Below are 8,449 nucleotides of genomic sequence, written 5' to 3'. Positions count from 1 at the left end.
ATGAGACATGCAAAGATGCAATCAAAGAGCGAAACAGGACCCTCGAGAGGTTCAAACGCGAACCTACCGGGGATAACCTGAATAGTTATCGCATTGCTCGGGCAAAGGCTCGTAAAACTATCAGACAGAGTAAGAAATCATCTTGGAGAAATTATGTCTCCAAGTTGACTTCTCAAACATCTGTGAAATCTGTTGTCTGTCAATGACACGGATGTTACGTCTCATCGTGACATTGCCAATGCATTGGCAGACAGTTTCTCCCATAACTCCTCTTCTTCTTTCAGTACAGATGCTTTTACGTCTGTCAGAAATAGAGCTGAAAAGCAACCTATTAACTTTTCATCTGAAAATGTTGAAGTATACAACAGGCACTTCTCTTTGGAGGAGTTGCAGGACGCTCTACGTAGAGCCCATGATACTTCGGTAGGACCAGATGAAATACATTATCAACTCTTAAAACACTTACCTGAATCATCCTTAATGGTTCTATTAAATATCTTTAACAAAATCTGGATTTCGGGTGACTTTCCTTCTGATTGGAGAAAAGCCATTGTCATTCCTATTCCTAAGCCTGGTAAGGATCCAACAAATCCTACCAGTTATCGGCCTATTGCTTTGACAAGTTGCATTTGTAAAACCATGGAAAGAATGATCAACCGTAGACTTGTCTGGTATCTTGAGTCCCACAAATTGCTTACTAACGTGCAATGTGGGTTCAGGCCTAGACGTAGCACGGTCGATCATCTTGTTAGATTTGAAACGTTCTGTAGGGATGCTTTTATCCATAACCAGCATTTGGTATCGGTCTTTTTTGACCTCGAGAAAGCTTATGATACCACGTGGAAGTATGGGATTTTGAAAGACCTCCATGGCATGGGCCTAAGAGGCCGTATGCCTGGCTTTATCTCAAATTTCTTACAGAATAGGTCTTTCAAGGTACGAGTGGGATCTACGTTATCCGATTCTCACTCCCAAGAGATGGGTGTGCCTCAAGGTAGCATCCTGTCAGTAACTTTATTTTCCGTGAAAATTAACAGCATCATCCAGTGTTTAAAACCTGGCATTGATAGCTCGTTATATGTCGACGATTTTCAGATTTGCTACAGGTCGTCCAGTATGAGTATCATTGAACGTCAGTTGCAGCTTTGTTTGAATAAACTTCAACAATGGGCAACTGACAATGGATTTCGATTCTCAAAGTCAAAAACAGTCTGTATGCATATCTGCCAGAAAAGAGGTCACCATTTAGATCCACAGCTGTTTCTGGACAAAACTCCGGTTCCAGTTGTGGAGGAGACCAAATTTCTGGGGGTTATTTTTGACAGGAGGCTATCTTTTGTTCCTCATTTACAGTATGTAAAAAAGAAGGGCTTAAAGGCCCTCAATATCTTAAAGGTTATTGGTAAGACTGAATGGGGAGCAGATCGAAAGGTTATGCTCCGACTTTATAGATCTTTAGTTCGGTCTAAACTTGATTATGGGTGCATTGTGTATGGGTCAGCACGTAAGTCTTACTTGCAAATGCTAGATCCTATACACAACCAGGGACTTAGGCTTTGTCTTGGTGCTTTCAAAACATCTCCTGTGGAGAGCTTGTACGTCGATGCACACGAACCTAGTTTGGGTGCTAGACGTGCAAAGCTTTCTCTGCAGTATGCTACAAAGATTAAATCAATGCCAAAACATCCTGCACACAATGCGGTGTTTGATAATAAATATATGAAGTTATTTGATGCGAAACCGAATGCGATTCGAACATTTGGTCTTCGCATTAAGCAGTTTTTATCAGTTTCCAACATTGATTTAACAGACATTTTGGAAACGCCTTCATATTTTATTTTGCCACCTTGGTGTATCAAACCACCAAAAATTGTATTCGATCTTGTGCATCTAAAAAAAGATCGCACAGATGCAGTTATTTATAAACAACATTTCATGGAAATCCAAGAGCGGTACTGTGATTACATTCCTGTTTACACAGACGGATCACGGGATGGGAATTCGGTGGCTTGTGCTACAGTGTTTCCATCAGACACAATAATTTCCATGAGATTGCCCGATTCAGCATCAATCTTTACTGCTGAAATTTGGGCAATCATTAAAGCCCTGGAACAGATTAAGGATTCATATGCATCCAAGTATATTATTTTTACAGACTCACTTTCCTGTCTTCAAGCTCTACAGTACATGAAATTGGAGCACCCCTTAGTTGGGATGGTGATACGAAAGTGTGTCTTTTTATCAATTGCCAATAAAGATGTTATACTGTGTTGGGTACCCAGCCATGTTGGCATTAGGGGTAACGAAAAGGCAGATGTTGCTGCCAAGTCTGCTTTGAACTTGCCCCGTGTCCATGTTGGTGTCCCCTACAGTAATTTTAAATTTCATATTAACCAATATATCTTTTCGACTTGGCAAGATGATTGGGACGGTGCGGTTGCGAATAAGCTTCATTCTGTCAAGGCAGTCCTGGGAGAGTGGCAGTCATCCTACAGGCGATGCAGGAAGGATGAAGTAGTCTTATGCCGTGCCCGCATCGGCCATACATATTTGACGCATTCATTTATTTTAAAGAAGGACCCTCCTCCTCAGTGTGAACACTGTCAGTGTACACTGACTGTGCGGCACATTTTGGTGGAGTGTGATCATCTCAAGCCGACAAGAAATGATATATTTGGCAACAGAAATGTTTTGGAATCATTTAAATTCCATCCAATGTTAATTGTAAAGTTTTTAAAACACTTTGACTTCTATACAAAATTTTAAGATATACTTAACTTGATTTTATATATTGTATTATACTTCCCCCCCACAGCTCCTTACACTGTGGTTTTACATGAGTGTATATAAATATGTTCATATACTTACCATTTGTGACACCCAATAGCCGATATGTATTTTTGTGCTGGGGTGTCGTTAAACAAACATTCAATCAATCAATCACTGTCTATAAATCTGGTCCCTTCGGTGGGTTACGATCACTCCCGGCGTAGAGCCAAAGGTCTTGCGGTGGATTTCATAGCTGCTGCCGTCCTCCATTGGCTTCCAGTCGATGTTGGCAAAACCTCCCCGGAGTTTGGTCGGTTGGAGAGTGTCCCCCTGCAAGTACGGGTGGAGCTGATGGCGAAAACCACCCAGGGCCAGTCTCCATTCGTTCTCGTCCTCGTCCTCGTCCTCGTTCTCTTCCTCTTCCAGGGGGACGGCTTCCGGCGGTGGCTTAGTCTTGGCTGGTTGGATGGTCGGTGATGAAGCCTTCCTTTTCGGTGCCGCCACAGCAACAAATCCTGGTGACGACTCAACGGGAGCGGTCGTTAAAGTTGACCGCTGCACCGAAGTCGTCGTTTTAGGAGTGGAGGTCCATTTCGGTGGTGACCTACTGGCCGGCTGGCACATCGCTGTGTCCATGACCGAGTAGGGCGAGTCTGGGGGTGCGGGTGCCGATGGCTGTCGCGTCCTCTCCGGAGAACTCGGTGGGGGCGGCGACGCAGAAGGGACCGCCACTGGCGGTTGAGCCGCCAGCTTTGCTCCCTCCTGAGCCGTCCCCAGCACGGGTTTCTTCCTTCTCCTTCCTCTTCCCGTTCCTCCTGTCCTCTTCTTTGGAGTGGGGTCTCCATATACCAGGGACACGGTCGCCCGTGACCCGGTATAGTTGACCCTAAACTCCAACAAGGAGCCAAAGCTGGCTATCAGTCCCCCCAGGTGGGGGGGGGGCAAGTCGAGAGCGCACGAACAAACGTCTAGTCGCATCGCGAGACAGTATTGGAATTTCAATAGAAGTAGTAACAACAGAAGTGGATTTATAATTGAATATAAAGTAATCAGTTAATTTATGATACAAAATTTAATGCAGGTTAAAGAGGAACTGAAAACAAACAAGTAGAGCAGAGGGAGAGACATGAAAGAGGAGAGAAAGAAAACAGGTTGACAAAATTTAATGCAGGTTAAAGAGGAACTGAAAACAAACAAGTAGAGCAGAGGGAGAGACATGAAAGAGGAGAGAAAGAAAACAGGTTGACAGAGAAGTAAACAGAGAAACGAACAGCTATTAAGTTTCAAAACGTCTAATGCTTGCAATAAAGTCCTAAACTGTTTTGAAAATGTCTATTTTCCTGGGTTGTTAACTGTGGATCACCAAATAGTAAAATATTAGAGTTGAGATGCAAGTATTTCTGTAAATGGGCAATGACATAGGAAATGTTCTGCATTTTCAACAGCACATATCTAGGCTTGTCTTCAATGTGACGTATAAATGGATGGCCATTTAGGTTACGGTACTGTTATTCATTTTCGATCGACAGTGTAGTATCTGTTGACTTCTGTTAGCAGATGCATTATTTCGTAATTTTATCGAGGAAGGAAAGAAGGAATTGGCAATGAGCATTGTACGACGAGAATAAGTATTTAAGTGAAGAATATGGATTGGTTTTAGAGATACTCTCGATTCACTAATATCAAAACCTATATTAGCTCGGCCATTTACCTTTCGATCGACCGTTCAAAATTGCGCCAAAATTTCCTCAACAAAATTGCGCACCACTTTCTCTTTGGCATTAACGGCTCCATTCAAATTCCATAGCACCACCACCACCACCCCCACCCGCCTGCTACCGATTCAAGCCCGTAGCCAGGATTTTTGAAGGGGGTTCTTTTTGGTATTAAAAGGGCACTTGCGAGCGTAGCGAGCAACACTTGGCTGGGGGCTGCCTGGGGGGGGGGGGGGGGGGCTCTAGCCTAGTTTGAAAGGGCACTTCAGAAAAAGGGGGGTTCGTTCGAACCCTACGAACCCCCCTGGCTACGGGCTTGCGATTCAATCGGGCTGCTGGTGCTCCCTTGCACCTGCCAGTGCAGGCGGTCCCTCTTTCCCATCCCCCCCCACCTTTCCTGTCATGGACGGAAGAGGCCAAGGCTGGCTCTTGCGCCCACGACAGACGTACGCTACAACAGCTTGCTCTGAATGTGCACGTAAAACCCTATGACATGACATGACATTGGTTTTAATGACTGGTCGAGGTAATTAAGGAGTTAAGTAAGTGGGTAACAAATTATTTGACAATTTATATATATCATACATAATTTATGTCGTTTACGCAATACTGAAGTGAGATGCAGGACGGATAAGAACTGTAAATAATGCTTACTTTATGCTGCTCGTGTAGTTTTAGAAATTAATTCATTGTTAGTATTACCATTAAACCATTGATCGTAAGTGAACATTGGTTAAATTTAATGATATTGTTGTTGTTTTAATCAGTCTAAAAATTAAATGTAATAATAACTGTTAAGAGCCCTAAAATATATGACATGTCGGAACATTAGTGGACTACATCCTGAACGTTCTCGTGTTGTTTTTGTTACATTGTGACATGAATGTTCAAGAGTAAGTTAAAGCGGCAGTATCCGGAATATTTTTTATTATTTAAGCATAATATAGAACAGAAAATCCAATTACGTTTGGTGCATATATGACGCCGCACTCCGCATTGGTTTCACTACGCTGGCTTATCCAGGTCAAAAACAAAGCCAGTATTTTGAAAATGGGACACTTTTGACGGGCTCGTACCGATCTCGGTTTTCATTGGCTTATCACAAGTATAGAATTCCCCAACAAGAGATCACGTGAGATTTCGCAATTTTTTAACAAATTTAACTGTCTTGATTGAGGGGTCGTCTCATATCTCCAAAACATATTTATATCCATAGAGGTATGGTACAACGCCTTATCAGGGGTCGGTGGGTGGGGGATTTGCCTTGAAATTTTGAGTGGCCAGCTGTTGGCATACGCGTTACATGTAAGGGGGTGTTACTAATTACGTAACGCTCTAGGGGTAGAGGAAGAGGGTACTGTGTTCGATTTACGTAACATTTTTCAAGACTATATGTTATTTATTCATTACTTAGACCTAAAAAGGTATTTTTTGGAAATGCGTCAGTCTAGGATCGATCCCCATAGGCGGGTATATAAAAGACCATGGTATGTGATATCCTTTCTGTGGGATGGTACATATAAACGATCCCTTGCTAACAAAAAATGTAGCGGGTTTCCAAGGCGCGTGTGCAGGGATTTCAGCGGGGTTGGGGTTATAGTTTGTGTTGAGCGAAGTTTATATGGGGTCATGGTCCCCCCCCCAAAATACATTTCAATTTTTTTTAAGCTTGGGCAAGTAAGGGTTTCGACCTCCAATACCCTCCCCCTGCACATGCACCCGATTCCTCTCTAAGATTATATGTCAAAATTACCACGTTAGACATCCAATAGCAGATGGAAGGAAGGATAGAATATGTTTTATTTAACGACGCACTCAACACATTTTATTTACGGTTGTATGGAGTCGGATGATTATTAAATCAATATGCTTTATCTTTGATGTCGTTAGGGAAATATCATATGTAATTTGCAAAAATTATTGCTTTCAGTGGTCTTAGCATATGTATAATCTAATAATCGAGGCCCCCACCCCCCATAAGAGAGGTTTAATGTGAAATTGACCCCTTGAAACATTTATGGGTTGACAGCTCTGGGGTGGGCATATATTTTTAAATCCAAATTCAAAGTGTGGGGGGGGGGGGGGGGGGACGTGTGTGTGTGATAAAGGAAAAAAAAAGGGGGGGTGTACATTTATATAGATTGTCCCCCGGCGTTGAAAAGTGAGGGGGACGCGTCCCCCCGGTCCCCCACCGATCGACGCCTATGTCAATAACTACAAGACGTTAGTGTTGATGTCTCAATAACTGTACGTGTTTCAATGCTCGCCGATTTGTTTTTCTTTGCAAATGAATCGGAGTTTCTAGTTAATCTAGTTAAACCAAAACGATGAAATATAGCTAAAATCATTTTCAGTGACCTTATAAACCCAAAACGGATTCTACAGAAACAAAGAAAGAAACGGTGTTTCTAAATTTGGAATATGCCAACAAGGGAATTTATTCAATCAATCGAGGCAATATACTTAGAAATAATTATAATCATTCTCCTGAAATGTTCCACCATATTTCGAATTCCAAGAACCACCAAATTATTCTTTTTCATACACTAAAACTGTAGCGTCTAAAAGCATGAATTATATGCATGTTTTGCAGAATATATCGACTTGAGTAGTCACACCATTTCATCCACTGCCTATGGTTGTAAACGATCACTGTTCTACTATCAAACAGCTAGACATGTCATAACAGGTGAGGCTTTCAATCAATGAAAATCGCAACCTTCAGCAGATTAATCCAGTGTGGTCCCAAATATCACGAACAGCGAAACATCAAATGGGACTATAAAATCATTATGGATGCTGTTGAAGACTATATTTGGGCGAATGCACAAACTACGAACGAAGACAAATTATGTCAGGAAGCCCTTATTGTCACGGATATCTGCGATAAAATGTCCGTCTACACTACACGGACAGTTTGTGATAATGCCCACTGACAAAGCATCAAATTTGAAGAATGTGTCCATCGCACATTTGGCTTAAACTTAAAATCCGAAGACATGTTCATTCCTCTTCTGTACCCCTGCGCGTGCTGTAACCTCACCGTGGTGCAGGGGTGTAACATTCTCTTTGAGAATGGCCAGTACAGCACAAATTGAAATTTTTAGTAAAAGTCAGTATCTATCTGTGATATTTGTATTTTTGCACAGTTCTTTACACTGTTTTTATTTAAATCTTGAATTTTTATATTGATGTTGATCATCAACTTATTTGTTTGCATTACCATAGTTTGACCCCCAATAGCCGATGTATTTTTCGTGCTAGGGTGTCGTTAAATATCCATTCATTCATTCCTCTTCTGTATTGGATTTCAAAACTTAAAAAAAAAAAAATTCATATACAGAAAGATACATCGCGAGGTCTAGCAAATGCACCACCAAATTATTGTCCACAGGCACAATCCTGACCACTATCAAGGATGGTCTTTCTAGGTATTGCCAAAAAGTCTTCGAGACAAGTGGCATATTAATCAAATGTGAATTATCGAGAATTCCAAAGCTTTACTTTACAAAGGAAAAACGCCATTCCTTAATCAACGGGGAATTTGTTACAAAGAACGGTGAACGAAGTTATACGCAACTATCTCCACGAGAGTGAATGTATTCCAAGACAGACATATACATGTGTTATTCTGGACTTCCTCATTGACAACATGTATGTCAAATTTGGGGATATGACATATAGACAGGATGTAGGAATCCTTATTGGCACCAAGTGTGCCCCATTACTCGCTGATTTGTTTCTCTATGCATATGAATCAGACTTTCGGACTACTCTAGTTAAATGAAAAAAACACAGGAATCTGGCTAAAATGTTTAACTTTACTTTCCGCTATATTGATGGTTTTATTTTATTCAATAATAGCAGGATTATAGATTACACTCCTTTGATTTACCAACAAGAGTTAGAAACAAAATAAACATGTGGAGGTATTAAATCACTTTCATACACCAATCTAGATACAT

Source organism: Gigantopelta aegis, chromosome 3, assembly GCF_016097555.1.
Source record: "Gigantopelta aegis isolate Gae_Host chromosome 3, Gae_host_genome, whole genome shotgun sequence".
NCBI classification, from domain to species: Eukaryota; Metazoa; Mollusca; class Gastropoda; order Neomphalida; family Peltospiridae; genus Gigantopelta; species Gigantopelta aegis.
This window is presented reverse-complemented; position numbering follows the sequence as displayed.